Source organism: Jaculus jaculus, chromosome 3, assembly GCF_020740685.1.
Source record: "Jaculus jaculus isolate mJacJac1 chromosome 3, mJacJac1.mat.Y.cur, whole genome shotgun sequence".
In the NCBI taxonomy this organism is placed as follows: domain Eukaryota; kingdom Metazoa; phylum Chordata; class Mammalia; order Rodentia; family Dipodidae; genus Jaculus; species Jaculus jaculus.
The window spans coordinates 115,421,744-115,439,744 of record NC_059104.1 but is presented as its reverse complement, the minus strand read 5'-3'; the positions used below and the strand labels follow the sequence as shown (position 1 = coordinate 115,439,744).

General features: G+C 39.1%; 1 protein-coding gene and 1 pseudogene across 1 annotated transcript in view; one reads left to right on the top strand and one right to left on the bottom strand.

The window, feature by feature from the left end:
* The window catches only part of Trpc6 (transient receptor potential cation channel subfamily C member 6), a 114,352-nt gene that overhangs the window by 76,396 nt on the left and 19,955 nt on the right, over positions 1 to 18,001 (bottom strand). The gene's annotated exons all lie outside the window — the stretch shown is intronic.
* Positions 6,247 to 7,518, top strand: LOC105944277 (annotated as a pseudogene).

Below are 18,001 nucleotides of genomic sequence, written 5' to 3'. Positions count from 1 at the left end.
TTTAATTTTTTTACAGAGAGTGAGAGCAAGAGAAAGAATTGGTGCTACAGGGCCTCAGCTACTGCAATCCAACTCAAGACACTTACGCCACCTAGTGAGCATGTGAGACCCTGCACTTGCCTCACCTTTGTGAGTCTGGCTTTTGTGGCATCTGGACAGTGTAACATGGGTCCTTAGGCTTTGCAGGCAAGAGCTTTAACCACTAAGCCATCTCTCCAGCCCAAAAACCTATATCTTGACTCTAGCCCATCGAGGAATCTGCTGAGTGTCATACCCAACTATATTCTGAGATGCTGGCTTAACACCACAGGTCCCATTGCAGAGTCTGAAATAAGCCTGGATTTTGGCTTTAGTTCCACTCAACTATAGCTTAGGGTCCTGAGTACTGAGGAAGCCTAAAGGAAAAATACTCACTTATGTCCCAGAAACAGATTTCCAGACTTCTGTTCAAGCTATTAATGCTGAACTAGGCCTGTGCCACTATTCCATCTTGTCTCAGCCACAGTGGAAAGCCAGTCCTGTATGCACACAGACCCATCTAGTGAGTCTGAAATAGATAATCTTCCTTAAATTCCCAGTGATAAATGATTTTCCAGAGCTTACTGAGTATTAGACTAAGGTAATGTCAAGGATATCTCAAATGACCTGAAAAGAGCCAAAACATGGATGGCCATGTTCATGCACACACATACACTGACACACACACACACACACACACACACACGCATCCATGACCTGGTCATAAAGATTGTCCAAGGAATGAACGTGAGATTAAATAGACAATCTAGTAGGTTTAGGAAGCCCCTAAACAATTGGAAGCTAGATAAAGCTTCCCTCCACCCTCCACCACTAGGTAACATCACTGAGTTAGTGAAATTAGGCTTGCAAAAGGGATGCAATGATGAGAAGAAAGAAATTAATCAGCAGCATGTTGGGTGTATGGGAGAGAGGAAGGAGCTATCTCTGTCATATTCCCTGACAGTTGAGAATGGCAGCAAAAGTGAATGAGAAAGCAAATCAGACTCCCAAAAGCAATGGTTCTAGGGCCAGTGTGGCATGCTGGGATCACAGTCTATATGACACAGCATGATTTTCTGGTTGAGTTGCATAGCTGTTGGTTCAACAAATCAAAAATAGCCACAAATCAACATCAGGATAGAGAAAGCACTTGGAAAAATGGCCCTAAGAATATGGAAAATGGTGGGGATGAAGAACAATGGCACTGGGTGTAGCAGACCTCAAGTTTCAAATAGAGCTCAAGAGTTCAGTTCAAGGAGTTATAGCAGCAAGAGCTTCCCCATATTAGGATATTAAACTTGTGCATAAATTTAAGTTTTGGGCCCTACTTTCAAATAGAATTTTAGTCCATAAACAGACCATCCTGTATGTTTATACTGAAATTCTACTAAGATTCTGTGACAATCAATATGGATTATCAACTTTCCAGGATCTAGAATCACCAAGGGGACAAATCTCTGGACATATCTGTGATGAAGTTTCTACATTAAGTTAGTTGAGATTAGAAAATTCACCCTCGCCCTGGCGCACCCATTCTCTCTCTCTCCCTCTATCTGTCTTTCTCTCTGTGCCTGTTGCTCTCAAATAAATAAAAAAATTTTAAAAAAAGAAAATTAACCCTCATTGTAGGTGTGACCATTCCTGAAGGCTGATAAAATATGCCATATGTAATCATTTAGCATATCCCATGTTACACCATTAGTCTCAGATTAATTGTAGTTACTAAGAATGGATCAATGTTTTTTCCTTGTAGTTTATGGTAGTCATGCTATATATACTTGCAACATGTTTTTAAGTCTTCTAGCTTATTCTTTTTCTAATAAAAGGATATATCTACACTTTTATATGCAATTGATTAGTTTCTTTGATTTTTTTTTTTGAGGGGGGTTTCAAGATCCACTCTCCCTGGAGATGACGGTAGACATTGAGGAGATCAAAGCTCATCAAACTTGGAAATAAGAGGCTATAGATAGCTCAGCACTACATGAGATATCTCCATCATGTACTCTGAGGCTCTTATGGTAACCAACTTGTTTCATTCTGTGAATAAGGTAATGAAGAAGAGGAAAAGGTGAAGATATACTATTAAGTTCACCTGAAGTGGTGACAAATCAAGCACCCCATTCTACATGTCTTCATGATGACACTCAATTAATATGGAAGTGTGCCAGCAAAGACAAAGTTTTCAGAGAACATGGAGTTTCCTCACAAGCAAAGTATTGAGTAAACATGGACATAATCTAATAAATGAATGAAGAAGTGGCCAAAAAATCCAAGTTTGAATCCCAGCTCTTCCACTTAGTACCTGGAATTTTTTGCAAGCTACTTTAGCCTTCATTTACAAGATGAAAATAGTAACACCATTGTGTAAAGTGACTGAGGGTATATACATGATGTGTGCACAGGATACATAAAGCATCTATCATGTCACTTGGGAAACATTAGATTTTCAGAAAAGTAGAGTATAGTTATAGGAAAATGCTTGATAAAATTCAACTTCTATCAAGATATTTTTTAAAGAAATTTTTTCCAGCCAGGAATAGAAGGGAACTTAGTCTGATAAAGGAAACTATTTACAAAACCCATGAAATGCAAAGAACTAGTAGCAGCTCAGAAACACTCAAGGAAAAGATAAGTTAGTCAGACTAAGCCTGTCAGATAAGACTTGCTATAGTGTTTTGGCAATTAAAAAAGTATATGGCTGGAGAGATGGCTTAGCAGTTAAGCGCTTGCCTGTGAAGCCTAAGGACCCCAGTTCAAGGCTCGCTTCCCCAGGACCCATGTTAGCCAGATGCACAAGGGGGTGCATGCATCTGGAGTTTGTTTGCAGTGGCTGGAAGCCCTGGTGTACCCATTCTCTCTCTTTCTCCCTCTGCCTCTTTCTCTCTCTGTCACTCTCAAATAAATAAATAAAAATGAACAAAAAAATTAAAAAAAGAAAGTATAATGGTGATGTAAGGGTTGCTCGCAGAACAAAATGAGGTAATATTAACCAACTCATGGACATTTTATGTACAGAAAAGATATTATTACAAGCACTTAGAAAAAGAACTGAAGTTTCAATAAATGATGCTGGGAAAATTGGTTTTCTTTATTGAAAAAAAAGCAAAATTTTATATGTACTAATAAGCAAAAAATAATCCCAAGTATAAAAATTACCTAGATGAGAAAAGAATACTTCTCTGGCTTTTGCAAGACAATATTGAGAAAAACAGTTTATAACCTTAGGGAAAGAGAAATTTTCTTTTTTTTTGTTTTAGTTTTTTAAAATTATTTATTTGAAAGAGAGAGAGAGAGAGGGGGGGGAGAGAGAAAATGGGAGGACCAGAGCCTTCAGCCGCTGCAAACAAACTCCAAATGTGTGCACCCTCTTGTGCATCTGGCTTACGTGGGTCCTGGAGAATTGAACCAGAATCCTTTGGCTTTGCAGGCAAACACCTAAACCACTAAGCCATCTTCCCAGCCTGAAAGGGAAAATTTCTTAATTACATACTCATACAAACACACACACACACACACACACACACACACAATACCAATCATAAAGGAAGTGTTTATTAAATTAGATAGGTAGAATTAAGATTATATTTGAATTTTTAAAGGAATAATGGGAAAGCCACAGTGAAGGAGAACACATGGTAAACAAATATTCAAACTGTAATAAGTTCAATAACATGAAAAGAAAAGGGAGAAATTTTTTAATATGAATAAAAACTTCACTAGGAATTAAAAGAACAGATTGCAAAATGGACAATGATTATATGTAAAATATGTTTATTGTTGTTAGTAATCTAGTAAGATAAAATTATAATGTGATATATTACATTTCTGTCATATTTATAACTGTCAAGACATATTACATGTAATGGGTTAAATTATGTCCCTCCCTTTGAAATTCACATGTTGAAGTCCTAACTCCCAAGTTCTATAGAATATGACTTTATTTGGAGACAATGTTTGTAAAGAAGAAGTAACCAAATGAAAATGAAATCACTACATGGGCTTTAATCCTATAGGAAGGGGGGGAAGAATATGAATGAATTTTGGACCCATACATCTAAAATGGATCTATGCCATACACCCCTGAGAATCAAGCCTGCTAACTCTTTGTCTCAGACCTCTAGCTCCCAGTACTGAACCATGAGGAATTTCTATTGCTAAAGCCACCTAGTCTGTGGTACTTTCAGCAGTCCTTACAAACTGGTATGCCAAGTGTTTTTGAAGTTGTACAACAGTTTGCACTGGAGATGCTCAGATTCTGTTAGGTAGAACACAAACTAGACAACTGCTTTTAAAATCGCCTTAGCATTATTGAGTAAAATTGAAGCTCTGTATACATAAAATCCAACAATTCTACTCCTATGTATATACCCAAGAACCTGGCTGCCAACTGAGCTTCCAAACCGAAGTTCAATGTGATTGATATTAGTCAAATACAGCCACTGAGTATTTGAAATGTAGCTATCTCAGCAGAGGATGTGAATTTCTATTTTTATTTATTTTCAATTGAATTAAAAGTGCTATTCTATTCAGTGGTAAAGAAAAATGAAATTATGAGATTTGCAGGAAAATGAATGGATATGGAAAGGTTTATATTTAGTGAGGCTCAGAAAGCCAAACATCACATGTTCTCTCTCATATTTGATCCTAGTTACAAATGATTGGACTTCTGTGTGAGTAGGAATAAAACTCAGTAGCATAGAGCAGTAAGCTAGAAAGGGGATATAAAGGGAATAGAAAGGGAGGGGGAGGACTTAATAAGATGGTATTGTATATATGTAAGTAGAGGAACAGATTAATGGGGGTGAAAAGGCCTAAGTGAGGTCAGGGGAAAAGATTGAGTAAGGAAAGGTGGATGGAGGGCTAATCAAAATCTAAGAGGATATAAATAAGTCATATGTAAACATACTTTTTTGGACAATGGAACACTCAGGAGCCATAGATTGTTAGTAGAAATTTTCAGTGCCACAGATGGGACACCTTCCAGTGAGCTATTGGCCAGGAAGGTCCCTGATACTTCTAAAACATTACAGGCAATTGCCAAGGCTCTTTGTTTCCCACCAGGAATAGATAGTAAGACCCTACTTCTGAAGACTCCACATACTTAGGCTGCAAGGTCACTGAGAACTCCTGTAGGAGCTGAGCTGAAAACTTCCTCCATGTAAACCAGCTGACAGAAAGCTGGAAAAAAACTACACTGCATGTAGCTCAATGGGAGAGAGAAATAACCAGTGGAGATACTCAACAGTGTACACTGCAAGCCTTATATTTGGCCAGCCAGACCAAATGAGCCAACAGGTGCAATAGTGGCATGACTGTTATGGGGGAAACCAAACGCTTTCTAATTGGACTAGAGACCTACTCCATGAGAGGGAATACATCTCTGATACTGAAAACCTACAACAAGGGTAGTCATGAGCCCCAGGGGTACAATGTCTGTTGATGTCTGGCTAAATGTATATACTATGCTTACCAACCTGCCCAGTAAGTGCTTCTCTTAATGTTCATACCCATATATTAATGTTACTCTCACTTTTGGCTAGGGAAGCTTCTCTTTTCAGATGGCAGTGACCTTGGGATGCCTTAGAAGGCACTGTGGTGCTGAGAAGTGACAAAGGAGTGCTCAGCACTGAAATATCTCTGTCACATCTTCCAAGGCTCAGGGTTTATAGTGGAAGAGGTTTCAGAAAGAATATAAGAGCCAAAGGAAGGGTAGGACTCTTTACAACATGCTCCTCCAGACACTATGTCAAATCATCTTGATTTATGGCTTAACTTGCTATGTTATAACTTAATGCATCCAGCTTTGGAGAAATCATATTTCATAATTTTTTGCTTCAATTAAGCTGTTATCTACTAATCCCAGAAGTTAAAGAGCATTTACTGCACGTTCAATGGGTCATCCTAGGAAAAAGGCATAGGAAGGGCTACACAGTAAACATTTTCAAAATTGTCATATGTACCCACTGTCTCCACCTTTTAACCATTTCCTCTCCTCAATTTATGGGGCCAGCATTTGGTGCACACTTCACTGCTCACTCAGTCAAGGTTATTATTGATTGCTATCTTGCAACTTCAATGGTCCATTTGTCTATTCCCACTTTGATTTTTGCCTCGGGATTTATGACACTAATGAGTATTTCTTCCATCTTAGAATATATATTTCTCGGCCTCTTCCTCTCGGTCCCATATTGAACTCAAGTTGGAAGAGGCGAGTCCGGTCTCAAAATGGAGGTAAAACCGCCGCCTGGTCTCCGCCGGCCTGATTCCAGCAGCCGCTGCCACCACCAGGGGAAGGAGGACCATGATCCAGAAGAACCAGAGCCATTGAGGAAGCTATTTATTGGTGGTCTGAGCTTTGAAACTACAGATGAGTTTGAGAGAACATTTTGAGAAATGGGGCACACTCACCGATTGTGTGGTCATGAGAGACCCCCAAACAAAGCGTTCCAGAAGCTTTGGCTTTGTGACTTACTCGTGTGTTGAAGAGGTGGATGCAGCCATGTGTGCTGGTCCACACAAGGTTGATGGGCGTGTAGTGGAACCAGAGAGAGCTGTTTCTAGAGAGGATTCTGTAAAACCTGGTGCCCATTCGACAGTGAAAAAAATTTTTGTTGGTGGTATTAAAGAAGATACAGAAGAGTATAATCTGAGAGACTACTTTGAAAAGTATGGCAAAATTGAAACCATAGAAGTGATGGAAGACAGGCAGAGTGCTAAAAAGAGAGGATTTGATTTAGTAACTTTTGATGATCATGATACAGTTGATAAAATTGTTGTTCAGAAATATCACATTATTAATGGGTATAATTGTGAAGTGAAAAAGGCCCTTTCTAAGCAAGAGATGCAGTCGGCTGGGTCACAGAGAGGTCATGGAGGTGGATCTGGCAACTTTATGGGTCATGGTGGAAACTTTGGAGGTGGTGGAGGTAATTTTGGTCATGGTGGAAACTTTGGTGGAAGAGATGGCTATGGTGGTGGAGGTGGTGGCAGCAGAGGGAGTTATGGTGGAGGTGATGGTGGTTATAATGGATTTGGAGGGGTGGTCCTGGTTATAGTAGTAGAGGAGGCTATGGTGGTGGTGGACCAGGATATGGCAACCAAGGTGGTGGATATGGTGGTGGAGGAGGAGGAAATGATGGTTACAATGAAGGAGGAAATTTTGGTGGTGGTAACTACGGTGGAGGTGGGAACTACAATGATTTCGGAAATTATAGTGGACCACAGCAGTCAAATTACGGACCCATGAAGGGGGGCAGTTTTGGTGGAAGAAGCGCTGGCAGTCCCTATGGTGGTGGTTATGGATCTGGTGGTGGAAGTGGTGGATATGGTAGCAGAAGGTTTTAAAAACAGCAGAAAAGGGCTACAGTTCTTAGCAGGACAGAGAGCAAGGAGTTATCAGGAAAGCTGCAGGTTACTTTGAGACAGTCGTCCCAAATGCATTAGAGGAACTGTAAAAATCTGCCCCAGAAGGAGCAATGATCTATAGTCAGAAAATTTACTGCAGCTTAAACAGGAAACCCTTCTTGTTCAGCTGTCATGGCCACAGTTTGCAAAAAGTGCAGCTATTGATAAAATGCAATGTAGTGTCAATTAGATGTGCATTCCTGAGGTCTTTCATCTGTTGTAGCTTTGTCTTTCTTTTTCTTTCATTACATCAGGTATATTGCCCTGTAAATTGTGGTAGTGGTCTCAGGAATAAAAAATTAAGGAATTTTTAACTTAAAAAAAAAGAAGATATATTTCTCAAGGCTTGTGAGATGCCAAATGCCCTACTCTCAGTACATCCCTCTGCACCTGACCTTGAGTTGCTAAAATGCCTCAGCATTCTTAGCCTGTCTTGTCTACTTTCACTCACTCTGTAGAAAAGCCCATCGAGTACCTGGCTTTAAGTAACCCACACACTGAGTTCTTGCTGACTTTTAAGTTCAGGGCTTACATAAAAGTCTAAGAAGCATCACAATTTAAATGTCTAATCCTAGTCTCAATTATGCCATTTCTCCTGTTACCCAGTTTTCTTTAACTCAGCAAATGCATGTTCCCCACATCTATTTCAGAGCAATCTTTGATCTCTCTTTCTCCTTTTTCTATTATAAATATTTATTTATTATTTATTTAACAAACAAACACATATATAATAAATATCATACAATTTCAGTGGTCCTAATTCCAAAATACACCTATAATTCAATAACTTAGCAGTATGTCTGCTTTTGAAATCATGATCCAGGTTACCATCACCTCTGATCACCAGCAATGGATTCCTAACCTGTCTCTGTTATCCATTCTAGTCTCCTATGCAGAAGTCTATTTTTCTTCTCAAAATTCCAAATCAGATTGTAACTTTACTTTGGTAAAAAGTAGTAAATCATTTTCCACAGTAATCAAATTATACAGTTATTTCTCCAAGTTTGATCAGCTTAATTACACATGGCTCAATATCTTCTTATCTGCTATGGTCCAGAGACTGTGGCTTTCTCACTTCGTGAGTCCTCCAACACACCACGCCTGCCCTGTTTTAAGGTGATTCTGTTTTATCTGAAAGGACCCTCCTTCCTATATTGCTTCAGTGCATCATGGAGCTCTTTGCTACGGAGACAATGCTACTCGGAACAGCCTCACTAAAGGAGCTCTCCATTCTGCCCTCGTATTCTACTGCACAATTTTATTTGGGTAAATATTGCTCTTAAAATTAACTTGTTTTATTTATGCAATGATCAGGCTTATCCTATTCAAATATAGTTTCCCAGTACAAGAATCTGATTGTAAACATTGTGATACAATTGTGAGATAAAAGAAGAATGAATGAAGCCAAGCAATAAATAGATAAGATAGAACCCAAGTCTATGGTTCTAAGTGCAAAGACACCAAAGAGGACCCACTGAAGCCTTTAAAAATCCAGCATTCTCCACACCTTCAAAATATCTTCATACCTAGGAATGACCTGGGTTTTAAGACTCCCATGTGTTCATAAATATTAATTCAATAACATTTTCCTTTTAAATCTAGGAACAGTAACCTCCCTCAAAAAACCTCAAGTACTCCAAAGTTACATAAGATGAGTTGCATACTATAACTCCCAGTACCAGCATGTGGCTAACATCCACAATGAGCTATTGATCAGAGAAAGCTACAAGGTTTCCCATAAGTAGACATATTTCTGTCAGAGTACTTGATGACTCACCAAAGGTTAGTGGTAAGACCCTACTGCTGAAGACACCATATGCTATTGGTATGAAACATGAAACAACCTAGCTAGAACCTGGAAGAGAGTCAGTCCCCAGACAGTTAGCATATATAGTGCTAGAAGGTGCTACATGAGCAAATAAGGGAAACTAACCAATAACGTGTGGTCTAAGCTACTTAGCAGCAAACATCCTGATGTGATGCTCACACAAGTGCAATAATGGCACACAGTCTTGGCAGGTAACCAACTGCTGTTAATTCGTCTAATTGATCAGCTCAGTGGAACCAAACCCATAGCTAGAGCTGGGAAAGAAATCATAAACATATTCAAAAAACAAGTCAAGCCAGCTCTCCACTATCCAGCTCCCACCAACCATGGGCTACAAGAGGACCTACACCTATTGTTGCAGTCCGGTTCTCATTGCTGGTAGAAATCACCCAACAAAGAGCAGCTTCTGGGAAAAAGATTTATTTTGGCTTATAGGCTCAAGGGGAAGCTCCACAATGGCAGGGGAAAATGATGGCATGAGCAGAGGGTGGACATCACCCCCTGGCCAACATAAGGTGGCCCACAGCAACAGGAGGGTGTGCCAAACACTGGCATGGGGAAACTGGCTATAAAACCCATAAGCCCACCCCCAACAATACACTCCCTCCAGGAGGCATTAATTCCCAAATATCCATCAGCTGGGAACCTAGCTTTCAGAACACCTAAGTTTATGGGGAACACCTGAATCAAACCACCACATTCCGCCCCTGGCCCCCATAAACTGATATCCATACATGATATAAAATATAACGCATTCAGTCTGACTTTAAAAGTCCCCATAGTTTTTATCAATCCCAATGATTTTCATACATCTCCATAGTCCAAGATCTTTTTTTTAAGGCGCTTTTTATTGGTTTATTTTTACTTACTTATTTGAGAGTGACAGACAGAGAAAGAGGGAGAGAGAGAGTAGGCATGCCAGGGCCTCCAGCCACTGCAGATGAATTCCAGATGCATGCATCCCCTTGTACATCTGGCTAACGTGGGTCCTGGGGAATCGAGCATCGAACAGGGGTCCTAAGGCTTCACAGGCAAGCGCTTAACCTCTAAGCCATCTCTCCAGCCCAGTCCAAGTTCTTTTTTTTAAGTCTTTTCTTTTTAATTTTTTTTTTATTTGACAGTGACAGACACAGAGAGAAAGACAGATAGAGGGAGAGAGAGAGAATGGGCGCGTCAGAGCTTCCACCCTCCGCATACGAACTCCAGATGCGTGCACCCCCTTGTGCATCTGGCTAACGTGGGACCTGGGGAACCGAGCCTCGAACCAGGGTCCTTAGGCTTCACAGGCAAGAGCTCAACCGCCAAGCCACCTCTCCAGCCCCCAAGTTCTTTTAACTGAGCCATAATACCAAAAAATAACCTCAAAAAACTCATAATGGCACAGATTAATATTCACACTGCAAAAGATGGCACTGGGCATAGCAAAGAAACATTCAACCAATACAAGATTTAAAACAACCAGGGCAAATATCAAACTCTGTAGCTTCAAGTCCAGCAACTCTAGCCAGTGACAAATCTTCAAGTCCGATAATTCTAACCAGCAACAAGTCTCTGGCATTCCAATTCCTCCCCTCCAGCTAGGCTACTCACAGTCCTGGGAAACTTCATCAGGGCCAGCAGCTCCTTGGCAGCCATCTCATGGTCCCGGCATCTCCATTGGGTCTCCACTGCAAGCCACGGTTCATCCTCATGGCCCCATGGGGTCTCTATGCAGGCAACCAGCAAACCCGCTTCACACTGCCCATGGCCATTTCCAAAACACAAGACCGTGTAGCAAACTCAATGACCCTCTTTCCAGCATTTCTTAAACTCCACAATACCAGGTAGGGTGCCAATTTGTTAATCCGGGGGCGGGGAGGCGGGGGAATAAAGCAGACTTTGAAGAACAGGACACTCCTTGAGCACTCAGTCCCTTTCAAAAGAGTCTACATTCTTCTTGTTGCCCCAGCACAGGTCAGCTAGCCCAGTGTCATAGGTTGTAATCTCTCAGTTGCATCTGAACAGGCAACAGTTCACCCAAAGATTTTTCTTTCTGTGCCATATCCCTGTGCACACACCAGTTCATTTCTACGCAAAGAAACCCTGCACACCTTCTCAGGACATGGGCATAAGAGCAAGCTTCTCACACAAACTGCTATCTCAGTTCAAGCAAAGATCTTTCTCACCCTCATAAGCCAAACCTCACAGTCCATAGTTCTTATTGCATTCAGGTCTTGCAGCTCAGACCAGAATAGTCCATCAAGCTGTACTTACAGCACTCCAAGGCATCTCTTAGGCCAAGGTTTCAAATCCTCCCCCAGTCCTCTTGAAAATCAGCTCCAAAAGGCCAAAGCCACACAGTCAAGTGTCTAGCAGCAACCCCACTCCTCAGTACCACTTTACTGTTGCAGTCTGGTTCACATTGCTGGTAGAAATCACCCAACCAAGAGCAGCTTCTGGGAAAAAGATTTATTTTGGCTTATAAGCTCAAGGGGAAGCTCCACAATGGCATGGGAAAATGATGGCATGACAGAGGGTGGACATCACCCCCTGGCCAACATAAGGTGGACCACAGCAACAGAAGGGTATGCCAAACACTGGCATGGGGAAACTGGCTATAAAACCCATAAGCCCGCCCCCAACAATACACTCCCTCCAGGAGGCATTAATTCCCAAGTATCCATCAGCTGGGAACCTAGCATTCAGAACACCTAAGTTTATGGGGAACACCTGAATCAAACCACCACACCTATTAAATTCTCTAAAATAATAATAGTAATCCCATTTATCTGGTGCTGATTCACTCTCTCTTGGAGAATTTGCTTCTCTTTTTTCAGATGGTTGCAGATCCTGAGGAGAGAATCGGCCCATTGCACCTCAGCAGGGCTCCAGCTGAAACCAAGAGTAATTGGGGAAATGAGGAAGAGTGCTGTTTTCTTGGTGAACCTGGTTTCACTACAAGGATGAAGGAAATAAACACAGAGAACACTCAACTCCCACCATATCAGATATCCAGAGACACAGAGGTTCCCAAGACCTCATCACTGAAGTAGACATAAAATGAACCCAACATGACTCAGAGAAATTTGCAGAAGAGGGGGAAGAAAGATTGTTAGAAACACAAGTTGGGTCATTATGCACAGAGACACTGCCTCTTACCCATAACTGATGGCTAGCCCCATAATGCATGACCCACAATCCCCAATAGGAATGGTCCCTGCAGAGTAAGAAGGACAGGGAGGAGGCTAATGATGGTACCAACATGACCATATACATAACTAATTAAAAAAAAAGAGATGAACAGCATAGAACAAAGGCTATGCTGTGAATAATATGTCATAGTACTATGACACCTGATTTAGAACCTCTCAAATCTTGTTTGTACAAACTAAGGATAACTGCTGCTCTATGTTTGGTACAGGCTTCACCAGTTGTATCAAGCATGTCAACTGAGACCATCAATTTATATTCCAGTTCAGTCTTGTGAATGCTTGTTCCCATGTCTGTGATTTAGAAAGAAGTAAGTTATTGAAAATTTTGTGTAGATAGTGTATTATCTTAACAATTCTGTAGATGATAATTCATCACTGTAAGTAGTCTATGACATTGACAAGTGGACTCAGACTGTCCAAATGCCAAGCACTCCACTCACAAAGCAAAGTGGGGAATGGAACAGATGCACATGGGCTCCAGCAGGCACTACATGCTCCTTGCCTCTGCCAGTCTCCTCCTACTCATGAACTGCCAATGTTCATAACCACCTAACAGAGTGTTTACCGCTAAACTAAGCCTACTAGACAATTCTGACACTGAAAGAGAACTGTTGTGTCATTAAGTAGGCTACATTCCAATATAATCACTCATAGACTATGTCTGGGACATGTCAACTATTACTGTAAGATTCCTTATGGCTGCTCAAAGTGTCAAATTCTTGCCATGGAGAGTTCAATAATAGAGTTAAGATAGGATTTCTATTGAACTATTATCCAAGAGAAGTTCACCAAAATAGGCATTATGAAATATTCTCTTCTTTCTCTTCTTTTACTATATGTCAAATACTTGAAATTTTCCTTCTCACTTGGTCATCCAAACATCCCAACAAACTCTGTATGACACACAGATGATGGATGAGGACAGTAGGTTTAAAGAAGTACCTGTCCAATAACAAGACAAGTCATTTAACCAAAATAAGAACTCAATTCTGTGTGATCATAAAGCTCATATTCTTTCCAGTACAGAGAAGCTACACCCATAAATTATTGTCCTCATTTATCAAAGAATACTGAAATAAAATAACTAAAGAAAACTTTTTAAAAATTATTTCCACACAAGGGAATTCAATGCAGGCATAAGACAAAATGGAATGTACCTGTGGTTGCTAATATGTAAAAAGGTACAGTATGCATATACTATTAAGTCAAGAGAAGCGTAGTATAGAAAATATGAAGGCATAATCTAATTTTGCTTTCTAAAAGCTATATAGGGTTACAAATTAATAGTACTATCTAAAATGATGTCTAAGGAGACACCAGCAGGTGGTTCTGTGGGTAATCTGGAAAATAGGGCTCATGTGGAAATATACCTGATTTATTCAATAATTTGATTTTTCAAAAGGATATATAATAAAGGATTATTTATTAAAACTATGTGAGAATAATTTGAAATAATAATTATACCCACTCCTCATTTTTTTTATCATACAGGAAAGCAAACTTATCTGTTAATTAAATATTCACACATACTGGACTTATTTAAGCAAAATTTCCAGGAAAGTAGCAAAAAAGACAATTCAATATTTACTTTGTTTCTTATAGATTGTGATGTGCTAAAAGAGTTCATAATGAAAAGAAGTATTTAAATAACTACACTAAAATTATTTCAATAGAAAGCAGCAATGATAAAAATATTATATTAAATAAGATAGCAAAATGTTACTTAATATGTGTCTTGAATATAAAATGACCCTCCACAAGCTTGATTTACTACATAATCCTCAGCAGGTTGTGCTACTCAGGAAGATTTTAAAACATATAGGAGGTGTAACATTGATAGAGTGTGTCGCAGGGCATAAGCTTCTTGGCTTAATAATCCAGCCCTGCTTGATAGTCTCTCTACCACCTCCTGATGTGATGAAGTGATGCTGGCTTCCTGTTACTGTGCTGCCTTCCCTGCCATGATGGACTGTAACCTGGAACTGTAAGGTGGAATAAACATTTCCTCCCTTAAACTAATGTATTGGTCAGGCACTTTCTCCCAGCCCCCCCCAAAGTTGATTAAAATAGTTACTGTGTTTAAAATTGCGTGAAAAAAACATGCCCCTAATAGATAAGTGGACAAATTTCCTGACATTATAATTCATGTAATATATGAAGTATTATTTTTCTCATTCAAAGTTAGCAGTAACTTTATATCCTCACAATTTGCTGATGAAACAGAAAACATAACAGCATTTTTGGAAAATAATTTCATAGTATAGTCCCAGATTCATAAATTATTTATATTAAGTTTTTTTTCTTTAGGAATTATTTTTGAATAATATAATTTAAAGAAGAATCCAAGATGGGTATGGTTGCCCAGACCTGCAATCTCTTCACTCAGGAGGCTGAGGTAGGAAGAGACTTATGGGTGTAATAACCAGCTTCCTCTTGACAGTGTTCAGCACACTCTCCTGTTGCTGTTTTCCTCCTGATGTTGGCCAGGAAGTGATATCCACCCTCTCTGCTCATGCCATCATTTCCCCCTTCCATCATGGAGCTTCCTCTAGAGTCTATTAACCAAAATAAACCCTTTTACCCACAAGCTGCTCTTGGTCAAGTGTTTCCTACCAGCAAACCTGACTGCAACAATAATATAATGAGAAAAACATAATTTTTATTAGAATTTGGATGATCGGTACTTTTTCATTAATTTTAGCAATGTTAATGCTTTTATGAGATATTTGGAAATAACAATTTTCCAAAACTTAAAACAATGTAGTTTATGCATCAACAAAAAGGAATAAGGAAAATTAATTTGAACAGCAAAATATGTAACACTTCTGTAAAAGGTAATATATAGGAACAAAAGGCAACTGAATATGATATTATTCTTTGTATTTGGTAGCCTCCTAGGATATTTATAAGCTGATACATCCTAAAATACTAGTAGGGATTAAGTGAATGGTCTGCAGGACATGAAGAACAAGACCTCTCCACATTTGGGGAAATATTTCCAATCAAGTGAAGTGTTTTACACTGAGGTGTTCTTCTTTCATTGAAAAATAGCTTATGTGCTTACTTATATGTTTATTGGATCTGCCTAAAATTGTTGTTAAATAAGAGATTAGTGCTAGAGAGATGGCTTAGCAGCTAAGGTGCTTGCCAGCAAAGCCAGAGGACCCAGATTCAATTTCCCAGTACTCACATAAATCCAGATGCACAAGGTTGTACATGCATATGGAGTTCATTTACAGTAGCTAGAGGCTCTGGCATGTCTATTCTCTCTTTCTTTTCCTTTATCTCTCTCCTAAATAAATAAATATATAGAGAGAATGTTGTTTAAAATAAAAGATAATTCCTGTTTCTATTAAATTATAATATCTAAAAGAAATTGAATTATGTAATTTAGTAATGAAACCATTTTAGTGCCAATTTAAAAAGTTAAAATACTAATTTCTATTAAAAGGAATTAAAACTATGACTACAAAAATATGTACAACATAGTAATAAGTCTATAGTGTAGTTTGTGTCAGTATGTTAGTGGTCAGAAAATAGCTTCTCCATGTAAGAGCACAGTCTCAAGCCTACATATTTCTATAAATAAGCAGTTCATATCAAACTTCCTGCAAATGACTACTTATCACTGAATCAGTAAATAGTGACACTGTCAACCAAATTAAAAGGACCAGATGAATGTCATAAATTGCCACTCATCAAACACAACTCTTATAGCCATATTTATGATGAATCTGAGGAAGGCTTTTAACCACAAAATATTTTTAATGTTTTTATTTATTTATTTGCAAGCAGAGAGATACGGAGATAAGAGAGACAGACAGACAGAATGGTTACACAAGGGCCTCCAGGTGATGCAGACCAACTCCAGATGCATGTGCCACTCTGTGCATCTGACTTTATGTGGTGCTGAGGAATAAAATCGGGTCATTAGACTTTTCAGGCAAGCACCTTAACCACTGAGCAATCTCTCCAACCCCACAAAATATTTTTAATAATGGCTTGTCAAGAAGAAAACCAAAAATATATTACTTTTGACCATTTAAACTATTTTTCTTTAAGTCATCATAACTTATTTTAGAAACAACAAGTAATTTATGAAAATAATTCTAAGAAATAACATGTGGGAAAATTGAACTTACCATTTTCAGTACATTAAATTAAAGTAAAGTAAGTTTCTTTTTATTGTTTCCTCAAGTTGTAAGTCTGTAATTTTACCTGGAGTTGTACATATTTTTAAAACTCCCACCAATAAATCAATTCAACCAATTTATGCCTAAAAAACACTCCTAAGATTCAATTGTTCCCAGATGGCATTAGATTTTCTACACATCTATGCACAGAGCAGTAGTCATACTCTTTAAACCAAACTGCATTTTCAAGAATATTTATATAATAAATAGCCTTGAAAAGCCAAATGGACCACTTTAGAGCAGAGGGCTAGCGAAGGTTGTTTCCTATTATAACAAATTTAGGTTCACTGAGCCCAGGGCTTCTCTGTGAGAATGAATGTCATCTCACCCTTTTGTGTCTCCTGGATGAAACTGGGGCACAGAAAACCAATTTGAAAATGAAACTATACTGACAGCTGCCATTGCTATAATAAAACCTGTTCATCTTTGACCAGGAAGTCAGTGCCTTCTTCCATTTCCATGAAATTGTGACAGGATATCTTGTGTTTTCCAGTGAAAATCTCAGTCCCTTCAGAGTTCAATATTACAATATTCTTAACTTATTATTGAGGATCTAGAAGATTATTCAGGATCTGGAAGGTCACAGTTTTCTTTTACCAAATGAAGTCAGAGCACTCAGTGCATGCTTCCTGATGTGTATCAGATCACCTCCTCTCAGCGGAAGGAAGCAGGAAAGATGGTGATGGGAAGAATCAACATCGCCCATCTTTTAAACACACATTGCCCTACATTTGAAAAAAATGATGTCAACACATGAGGCAGACTGTCATAATCATCCAAAATGACTTGGCTCTCAATATGTCTATCACCTTCTGTCTGAGCTGATTTATATGTCAAGAAGAAAATATGGTCTGGGAAGGGTTTATACCAAACAAGCTCTTGTCAGCCATTCTATCACTAAACAGAAAATAAGGTGACTCAAAAACCAAGATTCGCTTTTGAGATTTTATTTTTCTTTTCATTATTTAGGTTTGTTTATTTGCTGCCCCAAATCAAAAGGTGAATATTGGTTGATACACAAATGACAAATTCTGAAAGAAATATAGTCTTAGATATTAAGTTGTATGATTTACAAAAGAAAGCTGGAGCTGGGGAGATGTCCCAGTCAACATAATGACCTGGGTTCAGATCCCCAACAACAAAATAAAATCTAGCATAGTGGTACGCAGCTGTAATCCAAATGTTGGGGAAGTAGAGATGGGAAGATCCCTACAGGTTACTGGCTATCTAGTCTAGCAAAATCTCAGAGCTCTAGGTTCAATGAGACACCCTGTCTCCAAAACATAAGATGCAGAGTGACTGAGGAAGACAGTTGATATTGACCTCTGGGCTCCACCCCCTCCCACACACACATGAACACACAC